Source organism: Felis catus, chromosome A3 (genome assembly GCF_018350175.1).
Source record: "Felis catus isolate Fca126 chromosome A3, F.catus_Fca126_mat1.0, whole genome shotgun sequence".
NCBI lineage: Eukaryota > Metazoa > Chordata > Mammalia > Carnivora > Felidae > Felis > Felis catus.
Window position 1 is genome coordinate 83779887 of NC_058370.1, and position 23310 is coordinate 83803196.

Sequence of the window (23310 nt, forward strand, 5' to 3'; positions counted from 1 at the left end):
TCTAATCACCCAGGGACTCAGGCTGTTAGAGACCCCATCTCAAAACCTGTTTTGGGGAAAATTATGCACTGGTGCTTTAAGCTTTGCCCAAGACTTAATATACATCACTAGTATGCACATTTCATGGGCAAAGCAAGTCACATGAGCACCTAACTTCAAAGGGCCAGGGAAATGAAACCCCTTCCATTTACCTAAAAGACAAAATGGATAATTTGCAAACAGTATTAATATCTATCCTCTTTCTTCTTCTTCTTACCCCCAACTAGATTAAACTTTTCTGAAAGCCAAAGACCAAGTCATACTTCACTTGAAATTTGTGTAGCACAGTGCTTCACAAGACACATATTATTCATTAACTATTATAATGTGAATAAAAAGCAAAAGGCATGATAATTTTGAAGATCAAAGCACTGTAGCCACCATATAAATCATTGTATGTTTATTAGGTGCTTACTGAGCACAATAACAGCTATAATTTTCCAAGCCCCTGATACAGAGAGGATACTAAACTAGTTGTGTTACGTACATTTTCCCTAACATACACATATTATGTAAGTACACAACTACAAAAGGGAATTTTTCTTACTCCAGTTGAAGACTGCGTTATTGAGAGATTAACTTGCCCAAAGACACTGAAGAGGGTAGCAGAGGTGTGATAAGAACCTGTGTGTGCCAGACTGCTATGGCCCTGCTTTAGCCACTCTGGTACTCCCAAGAGTGGAACATTAGCTTCGTTGCATCCCATCAATCTGCTACCCCTGGGTCTATGCACTTGCTGTTACCTCTACCTGGAAATCTGATCTCCCCATAGGGCCTTTTCCCTGTATTTTCAAGTCTTTGCTCAAATCCTAGGCCCTGTCTGACCACCTTACCTAAGTATTCAGAACTACTCCCCCTAGCCAAACCCTGCATTTCCTGTCCCCGTCTCCTGCCTTATTCTGCTCCAAAGTCTTGTCACCATCTGACAGTCTATATATTTTTACTTACTCGTTTTGTTCTCCATCACTTTCCTTGACTGGAACTTAACAAGAACAGGGATTTTGGTCTGTTTTATTTGCTGCTGTATGCCTGACTCTCTGTACACATAGCACATACTCCATAAACACCAAATGGATGGGTTAAATGAATGATACAATCACACCTAGTACTACACAAGATGGTTTTAGATGAAATAGAAACATTTATAATTTATAGTAATTTATAGTGTGTGTTAGAGAAACTTGAACTAGCACATCAAACCATACTTTTGAAGATATTGTTAGTGGAGATATCAAGTTATCTTTTTAAATTTTTTTTTTCAACGTTTTTTTATTTATTTTTGGGACAGAGAGAGACAGAGCATGAACGGGGGAGGGGCAGAGAGAGAGGGAGACACAGAATCGGAAACAGGCTCCAGGCTCCGAGCCATCAGCCCAGAGCCTGATGCGGGGCTCGAACTCACGGACTGAGAGATAGTGACCTGGCTAAAGTAGGACGCTTAACCGACTGCGCCACCCAGGCGCCCCTCAAGTTATCTTTTTAAAGAGATATTTAAATGCTGTATATCTTAGCTTGGCTAGAGGTTATAGAGTGAAATAAATAAATAAATAAATAAATAAATAAACAAACAAATAAATAAATTCCTTGAGCAGTACACTTAGGATCAGTTCATTTTACTTTATGTTATTACTAAATTTAAAAATAGGAGCATTCAAAACAACAACAAATCTGTAAGCAAAGAAAGCCAAAATAAAAATATCAAGTATTTGATACTTTGGGCAGTAGTCGGATATAACAAAAATCACAGTGATAGACTTTGGTAACCGCATGGCTAGATCTTGCTGTGTCTCAGCAAGGGACTCCCAATTTTGAAGAGAAGGGGAAATAGACAAATAATATATTGCCACACAAGACGTTTGTCATTTGAGTGATTCTCACAGAGCTGTGTGATCTCAGAGGAGGAGAAGAATCTTGTAGAGTGCGTGGGTGACAGGAGTTGGTCCTCAAAGACTGGGCAAGGCACAGAGGAGTAGTCGCCACCATGGGAACATTTCCTTATTGGTCCTCAAGTCGAATGCTGAGGTAGACCTGGGAAGTCACTGTTTCAGAACCAGCTCTTACATTCAACTCTTAGGCCTGTGCCTTAGCAGGCTCCCAGAGGAAATGGAGAATAACAGCTCCTTTCTTCTTCTCACCGAATACCTAAAATCTGGTTGCCATGTGTCCCACCTTCTCTGTTCTGAAGCTGGGGCCATGGGCAGCACTTTCTTCCTGGGGGGAACCTCCCTTTGGACAGTGAAGTTTGTGGAGCCTTCACCTGCCTGCTAGCCAGGCAGCTCAGGGAAGAACACTCTGGTGGCCAGCACCATTTCTGGCCTCTAGTTCCTGCAGAGAAAGCCACAGGACATAGGACAGTCACTAAGGCAAAACAGACATTGTACCTTAACAAGGAACACAAAGTAAATTCCTTCTCCCGTGACTGTTTCCCTTCTAACGAGCAGCACCTCCTGGTTCACCAACTGTGGGGCCCAGAGGGCTGCAGGGGGAAACTGATTGGGAAAGACACATTTTTGCCATGCAGAGCCATTCACTGGGGAATTGGCCTCAGCACAACACCCCCTTCTATGCAGATCCATCAAAGGCTCCAGAGCCAACATCTTCATATTTAATTTGCACAACCCTGGCAAGTTATTGACAAAATCATCATCATCATCATCAAGTATTTCCCTGGAGAATGTCTTAGTTTGTGTCCAATTCAAACTACATACTCAGATTTGGCGACTGGCTCGATCCTCCAAATGGCTTTGTGCTTCTTGGCTGACTTGTCACCAGGGGAGGAAACCGCTGGCAGGGCAAGTGAAGAGCATCATGACTCACCCTCCGAGGTCAGCCCTTTGAAGCCAGCTCCCTCCACCACCTACCCACATGCACCTTCTGCCACACTGGTCTCCTTTCATCTAGGTTCAAATCTCGAAGAGGAGAAAGAGCAACCTTCAAATATGTTTATGGAGAGAATACAAGCTCATTAAGAAAAAGGAGGGAGGGAAATCTTGTTACCCTTGCAGCCACCTGCAAGTTACTCAGGTTTAATCATTTGGAGGGAGAGAAAGCATTTAGAGGGAAAAAAAGAAAAAAGACAAAGGACAAGGCCAGCATTTTGCCTTCTCTGTTTTAGGATGAAATTCCTTCATTCTGATGCAAGCCAATAACCCTTGGACTGTACTTCTTAAAATTACCGATGCGTTCAGCTCTCTGGCAACATTTTCAACCTTGTCTCACATTCTGTTTACATACATCCAAGGAAGCCTATCATAACTGACCTGAAAGGCCCAAGTTTGCTAGAACATGTGTCTTTCCAGGGAGGTTTTGTTGCCCTGGGCACCAGAAAGTGTTCTTTATCGCACTTCTTCCACGAAGTCTGCCTCAGAGCCAGAACAGTACAAGACCCCCAGTTATTTCAAGTGTATCTGTTTCTCCCCAACAGAAGACACCTTGAGGACAAAGACAACACTATTGTGTCCATTATGGGCTCAGCATCAACCAGTGATAAGACCTCATGGAAGGGCCATTTTATAGATTCAAAGGATGATGGTACATCATGGCTCTGATGGATTTTTATGAAGCACATCCACTCAGCCCTCCTGTTGAACCAGTCCTTGCATACAAGGCCATTTAACAGAACCAGGGAATGCCAAGTCCAGCAGTCACCTCAGATTTTAAAACTCAGTTACAGACCTGCCAACAGTGAATTCCCTCTACCTCTCTTTCACCATCAAGCACCAGAATTACCGTCAAGAAATTTCTAAAAACCCGTTTTCCCTCAGAAGCTCACCCTCATTAACCTTACCTCCTATCTTCACTTTTTCTCTAAGCCCCAGGTTACTTTGCACATTTTGGCATTATTCTTTGTAATTATTCTCTAGTCATTTCACGACATTAAGTGAGATGATCCATATTAAAATGCTGTGTAAACCATAATACACTCTCTAAAGGCATATTACTTTTATGATTGAGCCTTGAATTAAAGGAGTATGCCTTCATTATTAGAATTAAAACAGTGCCCCACACAGAGCAGGATTATAGCAAACACTCCCATACTAACTAGCCAATCGTGGGCAGTGGAGACAAGCCAGCATACAAACGACCCGAGCAGCTGTACCTGGGGTCAGACTTGTGATTTAGTTAGTAAAGACGTCTCTGAGGTCAGCCAACATGGGTATAAATTCTGGAGCTATCCCTTCCTGCTTAGTCAACTTAAGACAAGTTATTTAATTTTTCTAAGCCTTGGTTTACTCATCTGTGAAATGGGAGTAACGACAATGTCTACCTCATGGAACATTGTGAGGAGTTAGTGTAAAGAACCTGATGAATAGTAGGCACTCAGAAATGAAATCATAACTATTCCCATGATTACTAGAGACAAATAGCACATGCCTCAGGTGCCCTACTGCCTTTTCTGCAGATTTTCATACCATCAGTCACCTTTGCTAGAAGCTAAGGAAAATTATAAGTATGCCTGAGTACCTCTGGAAAAAGTGGGACACACCCCCCCTGTATGCACACTGAAGGCAGAAGGTAAGCCTCTCTTGCTGCTCTCTGAGCCAGGTGTCGACAGCTCTGCACTCACCATGGCAAAATGAAACATTATAGATACAGAAGAAAGGCCAGAGTGCCATCAGTTAAAATATTAATGGAGGTCACTTCTGAGTAAAGGAATTATGAGAGTACTTGTCTGGATTCTAAGTTGTAGGCAAGGGGCGACTGGATGGCTCAGTCAATTAAGCATCCGACTTCGGCTCAGGTCATGATTCCCCTGTTCGTGAGTTTGAGCCCCGTGTCAGGCTCTGTGCTGACAGCTCAGAGCCTGGAACCTGCTTCGGATCCTATGTCTCCCTCACTCTGCCCCTCCCCTGCTTGTGCTCTGTCTCTGTTTCTGTGTCTCTCAAAAGTAAAATAAACATTAAAAAAACAAAACAACAACATTAAAAAAAACAACTAAGCGGCAAGCAACAAAAACCTTCTTTGCTTAAGTAGAAAAAGAATTTACTGAATTAGGGAGTCCACTGGGGAGCCCACGGAAACAATGGGGAGTCTGAGGAACAAGCCTGAGAAACAGGCAGACACAAGGGAGTCTCACAGCAGCCAGGACCACAGCCTAAGTCCTACCACAGGATCACAGGGTGAGAACCTCACTGCCCCTGCCCTCTGGGTGTCCCAACAGGTATCGTGGCCCCTGCCAATACTGGACCCACCCACACCCCGTTGCTCCAGGCACCAGAGAACAGACCTGTCGGCTCCCACCCGGATCAGTTCCTTACTGTGCTGGCTTCAGTGTCACTTGGTTCAGATTCAGACACCTGACCAGGATATGCATCTACTGGCACCATGGGTATACGCCTCATCCCCACTGGGCTCTTGAAGGGACTCACACTGTGAAGCAGCTTCCAAAAAATGACTTGAAAACCTGGGCAGAGAGTGGCAAGTATTTTCTATAGTACAAGTGCTCTTTAAGGTTCTTTTCCTCTCTATTTACCATGTGTATGTACACATATGTATTTTACATACAGTAGCAATGCACTTTGTTTTTAAAGATACAACTTGCATTTTTCAGGTATTTTTAAGTCTTTCCATACGTCATTCAAAATCCGTGAAACTTTCAAAGGATAAAGGAGAAACAGTCAAAGGAGCAGCTGAGAGGCCAGTGAGTGGGGCACTCGGGGCGTATGTATATTTGGATTTTAAGATGTAGCGAGAATGAAATGATCAAGAGACCAAATTGAAAAACTATGTTTGACACCTTTTTTCCTTCCCCTGCTCTGAAAGCAGGGGGATATCTAATTGCTTCTGTTTCCTCCAATAATAATCCCATAAATAACAAAAAGGCCTAGTGTGGCTCTATTCCCTCAGTATCAGATAACTATCTTGACTGTTTATGCAGTCGACGCATTAATTTTAGTGCGGGTTGGCTTTTTACTTCTTTGAAAGGAGCCTCGGACAAATCCTCTTTGAGCTTTGCATTGAGCTCGGCTTTGCAGCCAAAATAAATTAGTAAAGTCTAGAACTTTGTTTTCAGAGTTTGTCAAGTTCTTTCCAGTGAAGTCTTTCCTCCTGTTCCAGATGTTGCGGTTTTCTTGACTTCAGCTTCTATTTTCCTGCCACATGAAAATGCCAACGCCTCATTTGGGAGATCTCACGGAGAGCCAGAGAATGGTGGACACAGCTCATCTCCTCAAACATGACCAGAATGATTTAAATACAGGTACTGCTTCAGCACTTGGGGCTGAATTCTTACGTAGGTACATTAACTTCTCAGAACCCTTTCTTCTGATAACGGTCCTGACGTAAACTTGGTTTATTTTATGTTCTGCAGGGGCAGAGTGAGGTGAAGAATTGGGGCAAATTGGGAATTATTCTATTACAATAAAAATATTCCAGATCGTTGGACAGATGATAATTTGAGGCTTGAGCTATTCAGGGAATGGTCTCAGTTTTCCACTTCTCTGTGTATTAGTAACACAGACAAAGCATGTGCACAGCCAGTAAGACCAGAACCAACTCAGCCAACCCAGTGACATGTTTTAGCTACAAGACTGGTTTGTGGTGTGTAATCAGAGACACAGTCTTACTGCCTCAAAGTATGGTCACTATGTTCTTACATTAATATGACCGGTTAACCAAGAGCATATAAAGAAATTTGGATTTCTCTGTGCTCCCTTGAGAATGTCAGACATGATCTTGTTTTCCACTGGGACATATACAAAATGTAACTTGAGAAGAAGTAAATTATTGAATGAGCATTGGTGAATTTGTTCAAAGAGCAAATTTCTTTGAAGTCTGACTTTTTCTAGTTTGATATTCTGTGACTTTTAAATTTGATTTACTTTCCACATATCTATAAACTTATTCCATAAATGTATTTTATAAATTTATATTTACATATAGATACATACACATATATGTCTGTCTTTGACCTTTGTAGAATTTTTCATGAACCATCTGTGCTTTGATATCCGGAATGTACGCATGTCAGCCTTATTTTTATCATTAAGCTAGATTATTAGAGTTTTTAATCCTCTTCACGGATTGAGGATTGTGTTTTGAAGACCACCACCTGCAAGCCTTTTAGGAGGTGCCATTGGTACTCTTTCTGACGTTTTAATAAATAGGAAAATAAATGCTGCCCACCAAATTGTCTAATGTCAACACTTACCTCATCCAAAATGAGTGAGTCAGTTTTAATAGATTTACAGTATGTGCTGAGTACCTACAATTTTTTCAGCACGAACATATGCAACTTCTTTTCTCCCCAGACTTCAGTCTTCAAAACTATAACTCACCTCATTTCTCTGTGCCTCAGCTTCCTTATCTGTACTATAAGGAAGGTAAATTTAATGATGCTAAAATTATCTTGCAGTTACAAGTTTCTATGATCAGGAATTTCTCTGAATTTTAGTTTCTTCATCTGTAAACGAAGAAGGTCGATTCCACGTGTGATTGATACCATGCAGTATTTGTCTTTCTGTGTCTGGCTTATCTCACTTAGCACAATGCCCTCCAGGTCCATCCAAGTTGTCACATATGGCAATATTTCCTTCTTTCTCGTGGATGAATAATATTCCTATGTGTGTTTGTGTGTGTGTATGTGTGTGTGTTTATGCATCTTTGTTCATTCCTTAGTTGATGGACAAATGCTGCATGGTGTCACTTATGTGTAGAATCCGAAGAAAGAAAAAAGTGAAACTTACAAACAGTACAAAGGTAGTTTCCAGGGGCTGGAGGTGGGAGTGGAGGAAATAGGGAGCGTTTGGTAAAAGGGTACAAACTTTCAGCTTTATGATGAATAAGGTCTGAAGATCTAATGTAAAACATGAGGACTACAGTTTATAATGCTATATTATATCACTGAAAATTCCTAGACCAGTGGTGGGTAGATGGGAGAAATCCTTTCACCATGAATACATGTATCTAGTCATCATGATGTACACTTTAAATATCTTGCAATATTATTTGTCAAACGTCAATAAATCTAACATAAAAATGAGTATATTTTTAGAAACTGTTAAAGCAGGAAGTTGAACTATGTGGGGATTTGGTTTTCTTTGAATTATTATGAAAGTAATATGTGCTTGTTTTAAAAACTCAAACAGCACAATATTTCGTGAAATAAAATGGTAGCTTCCCTCATTTCTCCTACTTTATCCACCTCCCAACCTATGCCCCAGAGATAACCACTGTTCAAAAACTTTTTTATCATTCCAAACATTGCTTGGGCTTAGTCAAACATTTTATATTATACTTTAAAAAGGGAATGAAATTTTATAGTACCGTTTCTGACTTTTTTAAAACAAGGTATGATGAACCCTTTGTCTTGACAATACATGTAGGCATACCTTTTTAATAGCTATATAGTGTTCCATTAAACGGCTGTGTATAATTTTAATTCATCTTCTATTGAAAATATTTAAATTGTTGCTATGGTCTGAATGTCTATGTGCCCCCAAATTTATATGTTGAAAACCTAAATGCCCAAGGCGATGGTATTAGGAGGTAGGGAGCCTCCTTGGGGAGGTGATTAGGTCATAAGAGAACCCTTATGAATGGGATTCATGCTTTTTTAAAAAAAGACCTCAGGGATGAGGATACGATGAGTACAGTTAGAAGTCTGTGACCCAGAGGAGGTCCCTCCTTCAACCATGCTGACACTGTGATCTTGAACTTCCAGCCTCCAGAACTATAAGAACTAAATTTATATTGTTTATAAGCCACTCAATCTGTGATCTTTTGCCATAGCAGCCCAGTCAGGCTAAAGCAATTGTTTATCTATTTTTTACTTGAAATTGAAGGTTTCTAAGATTCCTTTCAGTGTTAAGATTCTGTAGTCACATACCTATTGATTAGTTTCCTTCATTTCCTGCATTTATTCAACAAATATTTATGAGGATATATCATGTGGCAGGAACTAGTTTTCACAACTCTACATGAATGAATTATGAACAACCAATTTGAACATGCTGGGTTTAGTGTATTTCCTATATAAGCAGGCTCAAGTTCCAGTGGATGCCTTCTTAGCAGTAGCCAGGGAAGAAAAAAATAGACAGTGGATAACAGCGAGATACCCAGAAGTCACAACCACTCTTGGTCTACCCTGGATGGGTGGGCATTTATTGTTTCTTAAAGAAATTGTAGAGGACCTTCTGTAATCTTCCATCTAGTGTCTAAACATCTAAACTCTCCTTACCAAAATAGTTCAAAATCTTAATTTTGCCACTGAATCTCCTTGAGGAAAAGTGAATTCTGTGGAGTAATGCTATGTGTATTCAAAGAGCACATCTGCTAGATTATTTACTTTATTCTTGGCAACATGTCAGTAGAAGGTGATACTACTGTTGGGATATCCTTATCATTAACAAGACTAAGATACTAATAATTCTAATTACTAATAAGAATGAGACCTATCTATTACAGAGTTGTTGCTCACGATGTAGCGGTACCAAGTGCTTTACATGTGTTTTCTCTGATCCTTATAACTCCTGCAATAGATACCATTGTTCCCATTGTTCAAAGTAGGAGAAAGTAGGGAAGCCAGTATTCCTCCATCACCCATTTTCTCCTCACTGGGTTGTCCCAGAGCTGCTTCAAGTGTACCAAACAAACACAAACTTTCTGTAAAGCCTTAGCTAGAGATAAAAATAGGAAACCAGAAGGGCTTTAGATAGGGAGCAACCTCAGAAAAGATCCATGGTTGGATTAATATTTCATATTCTTTGAAAACTATTAAACGACCACCAACTCCTCCCTCCAGCCTCAAGCCCTTGGAGAACCTCGGGTGGAGATGTTCTCAGTTGCTGCTCTAGCACATGATTCGAAATGTTGGCCTTCGGGCTGCTGGCTTTCAGGCTGCTGGTTTTGCTTTGCGTTCATGGAGCAACTCTTTGCTGTTAAGAAGTGAAGAGGTTCCCTCTACCAACCTGATTATAGAACAGCATCCCACGCCATCCTCTGCCGTAAATGCATTTCCCTAAAGTGCCAGTCAACACTCAATTATCCACACGAGGATTAGCCATGTCAGAATTGTCTCCTGCTAATTCTTAATCCCCAAATGAATCTCTCCTGCTGCCCAGGGTGGCCTTTCCTGCCAGCCATGAGTGTCTGTTCAGAAAGTGAAGCTAATATTGACAATAACTTGTGTAGGATCTAATTAAAGGGCGTGAATCTGCTGCCAAAATTTTTTTAAAATTAAAAAATATGATACCTCCCCAGGCCAAACAACAATGATTTGGGGATTATCTGTTGAGTAGGGTTTTCTGTACTACCACTCCCTCCCACTGGCATGTAGAATTGAGAACTGGCTGCCCAACATGTTTTCCATGTCTGTGTTAAGACTGAAGCTGTTGATTAGCAAAGGACTGTTGTCAAAGCACATGTCAAACTTGGGAATTATCATATTTTCTTACAACAAGTTCTACAGCTGCTCTTCTATGGTTCATTTTTGTCTCTAAAACTTGGGAAATAATTGCTTTCAGTCAGGAGTTTACAAGGGCAAAACTAACTATTGGAGTCCGAATGATTAGATACTTTGCATTTTCTAGATGATAATCAATTCATGACCTGAAGGGAAGGTTAGGTCTTCGAAAGCCATAGCCAGCCCTTCTTTTATGAACACATTATATAACTAATGGAACCAGATCCTTCGATGCTAAATTGCCCCAAACCCTCCTCAGGAGAATGTTCTGGTGAAGACAGAAATTGTCAACATAGTGCCCGCCAAAATTCCCCAGATCTGAACCCTTGCGTTTTCTAAGGCAAAACAAACAAACAAAACAACAAAAACAAAACCAAAAATAAAAAACATGAACTGTTCTAGCTCAAGAAGAAATTCTCAGGTCCCCGAGAGTGATAATAAGTTCCCGGGGCAAAGAGTGCCGTGCAGTGCTGCCAGGCCTTCCTAACGAAGAGAGAGTTTCCAGTCCTTGTGAAAGCAAGTAGTCCAGTGCAACGAGAAGATGCTGAGCTTCATTTCCATCTCTTGTGCAATCTTTAGGACCAAAATTTGTATTCTACTTTTATAGCAAGTAGTGTTTATGTTAACTGGAAATTGCTTTTGCTCTTAAATTTTTCACTTAAAGCGATGCCCTGAGGTGATTCACAACATTTATCCTATAGTTTCCCATACCACCTGGAGTACAGCCTCACTTTTCCCCTGGGGGTCGGAGGACCCAAAGTCATGAAGCAGAGCTCTTAAAAAAAAGAAAAAAGAAAAAAAAAAAAACCCTTTCTGATGATGAGTTCACACACCAATTTGGGCAGCAGAGATGATATCTCTAAACCCCAAGGCAGGCACGGACATGGGTGCCAGCATCCTGATTTCCTGGCTCTCAGCTATAGAGAAGGCAAGATTTCTTTTTCTCTTTTTAAAGTTTATTTATTTTAAGAGAGAGAGAGAGAGTGGGGGAGGGGCAGAGAGAGGGAGAAAGAGAATCCCAAGTGGGCCCGACCCTAGGACAGTGAGATCACGACCTGAGCGACATCAAGAGTTGGACGTTTAACTGAGCCACCCAGGCGCCCCTGGGAGGCAAGATTTCTGATTGTTTCTTTTACTGAAGACTGTCTAGGGTACCAAAGATTATTTTGCCCATCCTCCTTATAGACTCTAAGACCCCCTATAGACTTATAGACTTTGAGACTTACAGACTCAAAGAGGTAGTAGCTGCCCAAGGTAATAGCATTAACTTGTAGCGAACTAGGACCAGACTGCCCACCTAGCACTGCTTCAAGGGAAAAGGAACATGTGTGAAACCCTCATTCTGATCCTCAGATACATGATAGTCCAACATCCTTGGATTCTTTCTATTTGTCTGCTTCTTTTGATAGCGTTGGGCCAGAGCCTACATCGTCCTCTCTCTTTTGGCATATCTGTCAGCAAGGCCAGCCATCATAAGACTGGGGTTCAAAGCATTCAGACAAATGAGGGGCAGGAAATTCTTTGCAGTAGACCCAGAATTGCCCCCGTTTCTCCAAGCCATTTCTACAGATGTTGTTTACAGATTAATTAAGATTTTCAGGTCACCTTCTGAAACTCTGTGGTATTCCTTCCACATATTTTACTTGTCATAGAATACTGTTGCCTTCTCAGGCCTTTCTTTATATCCTATCCCTCTAGAAAATTTAACAAGATCCATGGGTCCAACTGTCATCTACAGACAAATGTCTCCCAGAGATCTACATCCAGCCCAAATCCCCCACTGTGCTCCTAGACTCGCCTTCCCAATTACCACCTGGATGCCTCCCTCATACCTTGAGCACAATGCATCTCCATCCTGTCTCTTCTGCTCAAGTCTGCTCCTGCCTCTGTCTTGTTCGTTCTCTAAATAATCATTCCTTAGCCACATAGAACAAAGAAAACCAAGGTCTTGTCATATCCAATTTTTTTTTATCACCAGCAGTCAACATGGTGCCTGACACATAGTAAGTACTCAATAAATATATTTAAGTGAATTAACACACATATTTAAATGTACATGCCCCCTCCCAAAGAGAAAAATTTTAAAGACATTATAGAAGGAGTAATTAAGGGTACATACTTGGAAGTTTTAACAACTAATCCATCAATTTAACTAAATACCTACTAGCTCTCTACTGAGCGTCTCCTATTCATCCAGATCTACAGGAAGTAGAAGCTCTGGGTGAAGTGTGATCTCTGCCTTTAAGAATCTAGGTGGGGAGAAGGGTGCCTGGTGGCTTAGTAGGTTAAGCATCTGACTCTTGATTTTGGCTCAGGTCATGATCTCACTGTTCGTGAGAGTGAGACCCGAGCTGGGCTCTGCACTGACAGCAAGGAGCCTGCTTAGGATTCTCTTTCTCCCCCTCTCTGTCTCTCTCTGTCTGTCTCTGTCTCTCTTTCTCTTTCTCTCTCTCTCTCTCATAAATAAATAAACATTTATAAAAAAGAAGAAGAAGAAGAAAAAGCAGCAGCAGCAGCAGCTAGGTGGGGAAAAAAACTATACGCTTAAAACACCCTTGATCAATACAAGCTATAATGTGCCTAAGTGCTGAATCTTGTGGTACAAACTCTAAGCACAGAGAAGAGATGGGCTTCAGAAACCCCAGCGGGGAACAGAAAGCTTTAATAAACAATAGAAGGCAGCTTCATGGATGGTGTGAAAATTTAAAGAATGGACAGAAGGTAAGACTAAGAAAAAGGAGTAAGAAGGCATTCCAAAAGAGGAACTACGGACAAAAACAGGGCTCAAAAATGCAGACACAGGCATGGGCGTGGAGGTAGCAAATGGGGAGAGGTTTCCAGGACTCAAGAAACCAGCTAAACAAGTCCATCTCAGCTAAGTCATCCCATTGGTAGTAGTATAGGATAAGCTTCCTTGGACTGAACCCTGAACATATACCCTCTTAATAAACTGTAAAATTCTTCTGTAAAGGGAAAACATAGACTGTAGATATCTTAGTTCTCTCAGTTAATACCAGGCATTTTAGGCATTTTGGAGTGTGTATCATGTGTCGGGCTAGCCCGAAAATATTGCCAAAATGTGTCAAGTGACATTATAGTGACCTGAATATTAGAGAGCCAACAAGGAGTGATTTTACTTGAGAAATTGATTTAATATTATTTGCAAAAGTGCAAAATAAGGCAAAAGGGGTTTATATTGTTTCCATTGCCCCAAATCAAATCAAATCAATCAAACTGCTGATACTGCTAATATACTTGCAACATGAGTTTTGTTTTCTCTTGCAAGTGTAAAAAATGGGGTATAACTTAGATGGATTCTTGGAAACGGGTTATGATGTTATTGGTTCAATTGTATATTTCCCTAGTATTTTTTCCACATCACGTTTGACTAGGGGACAGCTTTGACATTAAAAACAATTACTCTTTGGGGCACCTGGGTGGCTCAGTCGGTTAAGCATCTGACTTCCACTCAGGTCATGATCTCACAGTTCTGTGCTGACAGCTCAGAGCCTGGAGCCTGTTTCAGATTCTGTGTCTCCCTCTCTCTGCCCCTCCCCCACTGTGCTCTGTCTCCCTCTGTCTCAAAAATAAGTAAACATTAAAAAAAAAAATTAAAAAAACAAACACAATTACTCTTCCAGTCTCTCTATTTGTTATTTTGGAATGATTTATATTTTCCCCAGCCACTCCCTCTTTGTCTCAGCTATGATGATTTCCATTCAGTTGGTCCAGTCTCTGAACAAAGCCCAGCCCAACTGGGCTGAGTTAGTTAGGATATATGTTTGAGTGCCGAACTAGAGCCTGTGGCTTAAATGAGAGAGAAGTTTGTTTCATTTTCATGGTTGATTTGTCATTATCACAGTGTTGAAAACTCGGGCACCCTCTCTCTTGAAGCTCTGCCATCCCCAGGGGTCCATTTTGTTCACACGGACAGTAGTAGTGCCATCATCGTCTCTTTCATAAGGACATGGAGTAACTACTGTCGTTAGCTCTAAGCGCTCACAGAAGTAGTGGAGCTCTATACTGGACTCAGGTGATGGGGTGGGACAGCTGGTAAGATAGTGCACACTTAAGCACCACTTGTAAGCACCACAGTTTGATTTGTCTACACAAGCCATGGCTTACAGCCAGTAGAAGACATTGTGGGGAGAGAAGAGAATCTGTGCTCATTCCTTTCAACGTGATTAAGAAATGATACACATCACTTCTATGAATATGTAATTAGCTAGGACATCACACTTAGCTGCAAGGGAGACTAGAAAATGTAGGGGTTAGCTGGATGGCCACATTTCCCCTAAATCTTACCTTCATGGAAGTAGATGATCAGGGAAATAACTTCCATAGAAGATACGGAGAGAATAATTTCCTAATTATCTAGTCATATACTTCTCTGTTTAAAGTGGATTACGTACATTTCACAAGATAAAATAAAGTAAGCCCAAAAAAGAAACAAATGAGTAAAAAGTAAAATGTGATTTCAAAATATGATTACCCAGAAGAATTACCAAACCATGCTCTTTCCTTTGGAGTAAACTTGAGACTGGCATTCAAGGAGTCCTGGGAAAGTGAGACCTGAAAGAGAAGGCTGTTTTCTGGGGCATACAACTGAGGGCAAAGAGAACAGGAGAACTAACCGGAGAGGGGCCAGCAGTGAAGGCCATGGCTGATGGAATTAGGGGGTTGAGATCCAGGTTATTTAGGAGTCTGATATCTAGGTTAGGTTTTCCTTTCTTGTTTTATAATTCCTTTCAGTCATCTTCAACTTGCTATCCTTGGTACCTGAGGGATGAAGGGTGGGAGAAAGTCATATTTTTGAAGCAACGAGAAGAAATAATTACTGGTGGAGGAGATGTATGTGGGGAACAAGCTTAGAGCAGTGGCTCTGCTGCAGGGATGGTATGCAACTGCTGGGAGAATGCAGCACTCTTTGGAAAAGCCAAGAAATGTTTGGGAAAGAACGCTTTCCAAGTTATACAGGAGGGAGAACTGGGATTTTTGTTACTTGTGTACAGAGTAACAGAAGGTGGAATTGGGTGGGGGGGGGATCAAATTACACAAAACAGTGGAAAAAATATATACACTTACTAGAAATGGATGACCAATTTGGCATCATCCCTTGGGCAGGGCTGCCAGTCCTTTTCTGTCTCCCCTGTCATCCTGTGCTCTGGTTGTTTCATGCTCTGGTATGAGCTGAGTCTGATCTAAAGCCACTGAAGCCACTTCTTCCATATAGAGTGGATGCTGCAGTACCCCACCTAGATGCCTTTCACTATGAGCTGTGCCCATCCCACAGTTGCCCTCTTCTATGGAGAATTGTGGATGAATGGGAGCTCTCTCACCTAGAAGGTTATCTTCCCCCTTCATGCTAACAATCAATGCATGACTAGTACAGAGTACAAAATATGAGGTCCTTTGTCTCAAGAGAGAACCTATTATGTGGGGGCAATTTCTCCTCCAGACCTGCCTGCAGACTGAAGCTACTGTCTACTTGAGACTGTATCCTTGCTTTGCTCTCTTCCTCTGGTCTCTCCTATTTCTCTCACATCCCTTCCCATAAGAGTACTTTCCCACTAAAATCACTTATCTAATAATTCCTGTCTCAAGTTCTGCTTCTAAGGAACCCACTTGAAGACACCATGGAACACAGGACATAGCAGGAAGAAAATGGATTCTGGGTAGGTATGTAGGCAACAGGGGAGAAGCAAGAGAAACCATGAAGTTTGTAAGTGGCAGATGATAAGAGAAGCACAGGGACCAGATAGGGAGGTGGTCATGCTAGCATGAGGGCTGCAAGACAGTGACAGCAGTGATACAGAAGGAGGGGACAAGTGAAGTCAGCAGCAACAGAGACACCATGACAGAAAAGCTATTTCCTCTCTGACCCAGGCCTCCTCTAGGGACACACCCTGTCCAGTACCTGGCAGGTGTTGTGTTCTTAGCTCCCACAGAACCAGATATTTCAGGGACTATTCCTGCTTGAACTTGCCCATTCTGTCATGGTAAGAGGTCTCCGGTTGATGCATTTGTTAATCCCCAAGATTAAGCTCACACAAAGAGTGAAAACCCCACTAGGCGAGAATTCCTACAGTTTCCTGCTTGCAAACAAGATTTGCCTGCAACTAACTAATGGGCATGCCCAGCTCTGATAACTACTGTAAACCCTGGGTAAGGTTTGGGCGGGGTGGGAGGGAGGGATCAAAAGAGAAGAGTGAAAAACCGTGAGAGGGGGTGAAGAGGGACGAGACAGAGGAGAGATGGGAACAGGGGAAGGGTCTCCATCTCTCTCCTACAGCAGTCACTGGATTGCTTTCTGTCTGCACTGAACATAGAAGGGGAGTATTTTTTTATCTTAATCTTTTAGCATCATTAACAGTCAGAGAATGGAGAGGAATGCTAGGCCCTCTTGATAATATTTTGAGCAGAAGTAGTTTGAGGAAGCAGGGGGAGTCTTCTTGCCATTTATTTACTACTTGGATCATCATCCTCCATGCCCTTGAGACAGCAAAAATCATGGGGGGAAAATAATCACTTTTATTAGGTTAAAATTCTCATTAACAGTCATCCTTAGTTTTGCTTATACATTAATGTATCTCTTCATGACCTTTTAAAAGGGATCTCAAAATCAGCACTGAAATTCTGAGGGAGGTTCTGCATGAAGTGCCCTACTGTTTGAGGGGATTGGGTGAGAGAGTGTTAGTGAATTTTGGAGACCACTGGAATATGTAATATGCCGTATTGCAAGTTCAAGCCAAGTTAAACACGTTAGGTGGCTAGAATGCATTCATTCATTTAACAACTGTTTATCAAGCATCTTCTATGAATCACTCATTGTACTGGTACATAGAGCTTGAAGCTCTATGTCTATCCTAGATCTGGTCACACAAGTTTCATGGGCTTTCTAGGAATGTGGCTGGAATAATCTAGGAGTACAGGAGAAGGTAAACTCCAGGTGTCTGTGACTGGAACATCTAGCAATGTGGTTAGAGGTAAATCTAGCTCTATATTGTTCCATGACAGCCTGATTCATCCCACCCTGAAGTTCCTGCTCTTCCAGTGTTACCACAGTAGGGACTCAACCAGAAGAAGATACAGCAGGACTAGAGATCCCATGTGTTTAATGACTTCCCTTTCCCAGTGGTGATGATGAGAGAAACAGACTCTGATAGTTGGAAGTGATTATAAATTATCAAATCCATCCTCTCCTCTCCCATCTTTTATGTCATCCCACCTGTGGCTTGAATGCTACTTTACAGTATCCTCACCTGGGAATATTTATGTGAGCACTTTCAGAAATGAAGATCTCAGCATTATCAAAAGTAGCATCAGACCATTTTTTATTAAAATCAGTGTTTTATTTTTTACTCCTTTAAAACATTTTTTTTAATGTTAATTTATTTTTGAGAGAGAGAGAGAGGGAGAGAGAGAGAGTATAAGTGGAGGGGCAGAAAGAGAGGGAGATCCAGAATCCAAAGCAGGCTCCAGGCCCTGAGCTGTTAGCACAGAGCCCAACTTGGGGCTCGAGCTCACAAACTGTGAGATCATGACCTGAGCTGAAGTCAGACACTTAACTGACTGAGCCATCCAGACACCCCAAAATCAGTGTTTTAAAAGGATAATTTAAATTCATGTGAAATCTGTGGAAATTTCCTCATCAGTTTATTCATTATGATCATCTTTCCCTTTAAGTCCTTGAATATATTCATAATATCCTCTTTGAAATCCTTGCCTGAGCATACCAACATAGGAATCATCTCATGGTCTCTTTCTATTGCTCTTTTTCCCTTTGATTGTGGGTTATATTATCCTTCTTTACATGTTTAAGAATGTTTAATTATGTATTAGATAATTTGGAAGATATCTTATATCTGAAATTATATCATCTTCTTTTTAAGCGTATTGGGTTTGTCTTTTGTTTTTTAATGTTTATTTATTTTTGAGAGAGAGACAGAGTGCAAGTGGCGGAGGGGCAGAGGGAGAGGGAGACACAGAATCCAGAGCAGGCTCCAGGCTCTGAGCTGTCAGCACAGAGCCTGATGTGGGGCTCAAACTCATAGACTGCAAGATCATGACCTGAGCTGAAGTTGGACACTCAACCGACTGAGCCACCCAGGCCCCCCTCATGTTGGGTTTGTCTTATCAAATTATTGGTATAGTTTATTGATCCTTTTATGTTTAGTTTTATTTTTTAATAGAGTGGGCTATTTTTGTTAGTTTTTGTTTATTTGTTTGTTTGTTTACTTATTTCTAGTGCAGGCACTCTAGGGCATAGTTTTCATTCCTTTATAAAATAAGGCCTTATGGAGTCTCACCTGAATACCCAAAATCTTTCTTTCTTCAATGACGAGAATTCCAACATCTTCCCAAAGTGCTTGGCCTCTGTTATTACTATTCATTTTTTATCCCCACAGCAGTTTATCTGTGTCATATCTCTTGGAATTTCAACCTTTATCTGCATAGCCCAGCCCTCAGCCAAGGAATTTTCATAAATGTACATGCCCTGTGCACAGCTCTCCTCTTCTCCAGTACCCTACCCAGGAAATTCCAGCTACTTCAGGAGCCTAGAACTCTGATCTCTGCTTCCTCAGCTCAGCAGAGCTATTGTTCTGTTTGATTCCATTTCCTTGTACTACAACAAGAAAGTGCTACCAGGCAAAAAAGCATGGCTAGTTTTGTGTATTTCCCTTCTCTCGAGGATCATAGTCCCCTGCCTGTTATCCAGTACTTGAAAGGAATTGCCTTATTTATTTGTCAAGTTTTATAGTTGTTTTCAGTGAGAGGGCAAGTTTGACACTAGTTACTGTGTAATGGTTAACGGCCGAAGTGAACATGCTTTCTTAAAAAATTACAGAAGTGGGGGCGCCTGGGTGGCTCAGTCCATTAAGCGTCCGACTTCAGCTCAGGTCTTGATCTCACAGTTTGTGAATTCGAGCCCTCCGCTGGGCTCTGTGCTGACAACTCAGAGCCTGGAGTCTGCTTCGGATTCTGTGTCTCCTTCTCTGTCTGCCCCTCCCCAATTTGTGCTGTCTCTCTATGTCTCTCAAAAAATAAATAAAAACATGAAAAAAGAAATTACAGAAGTGCCGGGGCACCTGGGTAGCTCAGTCGGTTAAGTGTCCGACTTCAGCTCAGGTCATGATCTCATGGTTCGTGAGTTCAAGTCCCACATCAGGCTCTGTGCTGGCAGCTTGGAGCCTGGATCCTGCTTCAGATCTATGTCTCCCTCTCTCTCTGCCCCTCCCCTACTCACACTCTGTCTCTCAAAAATGAATAAATGTTAAAAAAAGTTACAGAAGTGCCACCCCATGTTGAGGAGCTAGGGCCAAGCCACATCCTATGACATGGCAGAACAGAGAGAAGAAAGGAACCCATGTCCTTAAGTGCATTTGCCAACTCTGTATCTCTCATCTTCAAACTTCTTGTTACATGAGATTGTAAATGTCCTATTGCTTAAGCCACTTTTGGTTAGATTTTCAGTTATTTGCAGCAACTATCAGTTACTTGAAGTAATGGATACAAATCATTGTGTCTGAGTGTTTTCTCAAGGCCAAATAACCCTAGATCCTTTAGGTAGTTGCCACCTAATACTGCATGACTTCAGGACTCTCAAATGTCTTGTTTTAATGATGATAGTACACTATAAACTGAGAAATGTGATTAATTCAAACCCCTGTCCTGAGATCATGGTGTGTGTGTGTGTGTGTGTGTGTGTGTGTGTGTGTGTATGTAAGAGAGAGAGAGAAGTTGAGCTCAATCATAACAAATTCACCCAGACAATGGAATCATACAGCATTTTACTTGGAAAGACCAAAGTGAGAGGTCATTTAGTTCTGGGTTCTCAGCCCGGGATTCACTGAGATCAAAGGATGATGGGCTTGGGGTGAAATTGGATGTAACACATTTGTATGTGTGCTTTGCCAAGAAGGAGAGCCATAGCTTGCATGTTTTTTTTCATGGTTCTATGATCCCCATCCCCAATAATTAGAAGCCATTGATCTAGACCAAACTTTTTACTTTCTAGATAAAGAAAGTTTATCCAAATAAGCTGTGACTTTGGAAAAGACATTGCCAGAATTGACACTTTAATCAAGGGTGCCTACCTCTTTCTAAGTTATATTCAGACAAATCTCATTTACTGATACAGTCTTTTCTTTCCCACTTGTTTGAGGGATGGTAGATGAATGTAAGCTCTCAAGTCAGCCTGAGTCTGATAGTATTTGTTTGACTTTATACAATGTATTTGTTTCTCTAAGCTTGGGCTTCCAAATCCATAAAATGAAATTAAAAATAACATCCTGGTATTGTCAGGATTCTTTGTTTCAAGTAATATAAACTAACTATAGCTGCTGATTTAGGTAAAAGGGAATTTATTGCAAGGATCTGAGGGAACTCAAGGATAAGGCTTCTACATTGCCCAACTCTGGAACAGCATCTATATTATATTTTATGTTTCTGAACATATTAAGAAACTGGAGAGCCAGGCTCAGAAATGGCAGAAGAAAGGAGTCTAGGCAATAGCCAGAAGCATAGCCCAAAGTATACTACAAAGTTAGTTGGACAGGGACTTTGTCAATGGAGCTACTGACATTGAATAATGGGATTTATCCACTATTGCTACTAGCCTTGGACACTGGATGCCACAGCCTACTACACAGCTCCTGAAGACCCTGGAAATGGAATGTTGAAGCCACAATTACCTGAAAAATAAATTATCTACTTTCCTGCTTTTTTGTATGTCTAGCTATCAACTTAAAGTCTAAGGCAGGTACCTCTGTGTTTGGCTGAGTGTAGGTCATGTGTCCACACCGTAGGTGCAAAAGAGTCTATGGCAACAAGTATCTGAACATTTTTTGGCTTCTATATTGGGAAATTCCATCACAATTCATATTATAAGGAACTTCTCAAACATCATAAATGGGTTCAAAAACTGAGTAACCCTTATAAATAAAATTAACATACAACTACTAACTTAACAGGGTCAGTGTAAAGATTATATAATATAATATTGAGAGAGTGCTTATGAAATAATGAGCTCACTTAATATTCATTTTCATCATCATCATCATCGTCATCATTATCATCATCATTATGATTGTAAGAGTCAAGTAATGTACTCTTCACATTATACCAGTTTCCATATGCCTATAGCTGAGAAAGGTAAAGTAGGGACTTAAAATGATTTGATTTCAAAGAATGGGAAAAAATAGGGAAATTTAAGGAAATGTGGAGTAAGGCCAGAAGGGGTAAAGGTGGAGAGACTGATGGAGAAGGGCATGAAGAATAGAAATAAGCACTAATTACAGAAGTATTAATTCCTGGGAAGGAACGAATTATCCAGGAAGAAAAGCAGAGACAGGACTGACCTAGAGATTAGCAATAAGGAGAGTCATGGTATTCAGAGCTCTGGATCTAGGGATGACCTTTCCTATCTAGGGTGCCTGTGCCAAAAGTACACACTAATTAAAAAATAAATACCTTCAGTGTTTTTGGAATTAACCCTTATAACTTGCATCCATTTGGGGACAGTAATGGTGATGTTGGTGGTGGAGTGTGTGTGTGTGTGTGTGTGTGTGTGTGTGTGTGTGAAAGAGAGAGAGTGAGAGTTTATTTTGTTTTGCCTTAAACTTACAGGAAAGAATTGAGATTTGAATCTTAAGGAAATTATGATTTTTTGTCTTCTGGCAGCAGCCCTTCAAACAGCTCATTCTTCTTCTCCTCTGAAGCACATGCAGGTACACAAACCACAACTGGGATTGGCTGCAAAACAGTACCCCTCAGGGTATTCCCAGTGGCCTCCTTTGTGCTTAGCTGACTTGTAATACTTGTTGGAGGATCCTAGTTAAAATGTCAAAAATAATAACAATAACACTAGAATAGCGGTTCTGAAGCCTTATAAATATAAGTGTAAATATGAGAAACCCTCCTGCAGTCAGCCAGTGTTGCTTGCCTGTTCATCACCTCCTTTTTTGTTTGGAAATTGCCCCCTCCTTCTCTCTGTGTGACTCTGTTAGGGTTATAAATCAAGGGACTCCACCTCTCCTCCCCTTACAGAAGTGATTGTGTGATTCAGGCTGACCAATCAGATTGCCTTCTTCACCTTAACCCTTGTGGTTAGTCCACAGATAGGCCCATTAAGTAGAGCTGGGTAATCTGAATTCTGTTTTAGAGTTTGATATGGAAGCTGACATACAGTCTCTCTTGACTTCAACAGAGTTTAGGACTATGTAATCATGTAGCAAGGACCATGACCCTCTCATTACCCCATGGACAAGCCTGCTTGAAGCCAAGAAAAGGCAAACAGAGCTCAACATATCTCTGAGCTCCCTGAGCCCAGAGAAAAATTACTTTTGGCTTTAGCTAGTTTGAGTTGGGTTTTTATTACTGACATTGATAGAGGTCCATATCATACCCTCCCACCCCTACAAAAAAGTGTCAGACCCCTATGTGATATGAGTTGAACTTTTGGTATGGCTTGAGAAAACACATAATGATAAAAATGACTATAATCTCAGTAAACCTTTTCAAATAACTTTGAATGTGTTAGTCATAATAACATCTATAGACAATATTTTAAAAATGACCGTCTATGTGTGACACATGTTATTTATTCAGGTTCTAGAGAATGCTTACAACAAGTGGATTACTGGACCCCTAGCATAATTGTATTGCTCCTCCTTCCCCCCATCCAAAGTTAAGAATCACTATTTTTAAGTTCTTACACTTTCAAGACAGTACTAAGGAAAAAGCACTTCTAAGTTTCACCATATTTTAAAGAGCTATAAACAAACCTGGTCCACTTTTGAAAAAAGATACCAGAGAATAACCTTTTGATAAATTTTGTACCCAAAGAAGCAGAGTTTGGTCTGAAAATT

At 41.0% G+C, this 23310-nt stretch overlaps 1 long non-coding RNA gene across 1 annotated transcript in view; it reads left to right on the top strand.

The window, feature by feature from the left end:
* The window catches only part of LOC109498607, a 172993-nt gene that overhangs the window by 137961 nt on the left and 11722 nt on the right, over positions 1-23310 (top strand). Inside the window, exons 6-7 of the long non-coding RNA XR_002740835.2 lie at positions 5201-5680; positions 6097-6238. This is a non-coding gene — a long non-coding RNA (uncharacterized LOC109498607). The remainder of the gene's footprint in view (positions 1-5200; positions 5681-6096; positions 6239-23310) is intronic.